The following is a 2072-nucleotide window of genomic DNA, read 5'->3' as shown; positions in this document are numbered from 1 at the left end:
GGGGACCATTAGAGCTGGGGACCATAGAGCTGGGACCATTAGAGCTGGAACCATTAGGAGCTGGATCATTCGAGGTGGAGACCATTAGAGCTGAGACCATGGAGACCATTAGGAGCTGGAGACCATGAGACCATTAGAGCGGAGACCATTAGGAGCTGGGGACCATTAGAGCTGGGGACCATTAGAGCTGGTTGCCTAAGCTAACCCAACCCAACCTAACCTAATCTAACCTAACTCCCCCCGCCTAGGTATTGTTAGGGTGTTAAATCATAAGCTGAAATAAGCTTTGTAGGAGGGGGACTTAATCCTACAGGTGACTCGACAAAGCTTCCTTACTTCAGGGTGAACGAGTTACCCGCTTCGCTGACCTGACACTTGTGGTGGTTAGGTCAGGTGATCAATCTCGGTAAAGCCTCGATATAACGGACTTGTATACCCATATAGTTCGTTAAATAGAGTTATCATTGTTAATTTGTTTGACGGGAGAATTTTGTTTTAACTTTGACGAAGACAGAAGTATATATGCAAATTATACTGAATGACAAAAACAAAATAAAATTACTTATACTCACCAAAAGTCACGTGACCCCCAAATGTTGATCTATTTTGTAAACATCGTCTAAATATTTCGTCACACAATAAAAAGAGACAAGACTGATGTTATTTTAGTGTTAATTAAGTGGTATTATTAACACGTTAATTATCATCTGTCTTGTGTAAATAATTATCAACATTAATGAGATAAAATGTTGAAGGAAATATTGTTAATGTGTTTCTCTTCCTACTTAGTAAATAGTTGTTGTAGTGAAGCTTCTCTCTATCCCCGTGTAGTAGATAACAGCTTCAGTGGGTGTAGCAGCTTCAGGGGTGTAGCAGCTTCAGGGGGTGTAGCAGCTTCAGGGGTGTAGCAGCTTCAGGGGGTGTAGCAGCTTCAGTGGGTGTAGCAGCTTCAGGGGTCTAGCAGCTTCAGGGGGTCTTGCAGCTTCAGTGGGTCTAACAGCTTCAGTGGGGCTTCTCTATCTTCTCCCACTTACTAATTAACAGCTTCAGGAGGTTTAGCAGCTTCAGGGGGTCTAGCAGCTTCAAGGGGGCTTCTCTATCTTCTCCCACTTACTAATTAACAGCTTCAGGGGGTCTAACAGCTTCAGGAGGTCTAACAGCTTCAGTGGGTGTAGCAGCTTCAGGGGTCTAGCAGCTTCAGGAGGTCTAACAGCTTCAGTGGGGCTTCTCTCTCTTCTCCCACTTACTAATTAACAGCTTCAGGAGGTCTAGCAGCTTCAGGAGGTCTAACAGCTTCAGTAGACCTCTCCTCCCCCACGTAGTAAATAGCGTGGCGGTCCTTGGTCCTGTGTGCTGAGGCCGTGAAATGACTCCTGTGGAATAGATTCTCTCTCGTTCCTAAGTCAACACGGCGATAAATTCACCAGCCGACCTGACGATATTGATGGTGAATGTAGCGCTGAGGGTGTGTTGTGAGGGGTAGAGTGTGTTAAGGTGTGTTATGAGGGGTAGAGTGTGTTAGGGTGTGTTGTGTGGGGTAGAGTGCGTTAGGGTGTGTTGTGAAGGGTAGAGTGTGTTAAGGTTTGTTGTGAGGGGTAGAGTGTGTTCAGGTGTGTTGTGAGGGGTAGAGTGTGTCAGGGTGTGTTGTGAGGGGTAGAGTGTGCTGGGGTGTGTTGTGAGGGGTAGAGTGTGCTGGGGTGTGTTGTTAGGTGTAGAGAGTGTGTGTGTGTGTGTTGAGGGGTGGGGTGTTAAGGTGTGTTGTGGGGGTAGAGTGTGCTGGGTGTTGTTAGGTGTAGAGAGAGTGTGTGTGTGTGTGTGTGTGTGTGTGTGCGTGTGTGTGTGTGTGTGTGTGTGTGTGTGTGTGTGTGTGTGTGTGTGTGTTCCCTTAGAACTCTCTTTTCTATTAAATTCTCTTTCTCTCTCTTATAGCCTCTGCACAGCCAAGTGGTCGAGGTCCTGCTTGAAGCTTCACAGTCAAGAGAAACGTGAGTACAGTACAGTAATTGTATATGATAGTCTCTTGTACTCTGTCGATTGCTGCTTTGTCATAATAATAATAATAATAGTCATCA

The sequence above is a fragment of the Homarus americanus genome, unplaced genomic scaffold (genome assembly GCF_018991925.1).
Source record: "Homarus americanus isolate GMGI-L3 unplaced genomic scaffold, GMGI_Hamer_2.0 scaffold36448, whole genome shotgun sequence".
Classification (NCBI taxonomy): Eukaryota; Metazoa; Arthropoda; class Malacostraca; order Decapoda; family Nephropidae; genus Homarus; species Homarus americanus.
Note: the sequence above shows the minus strand (reverse complement) of the source record.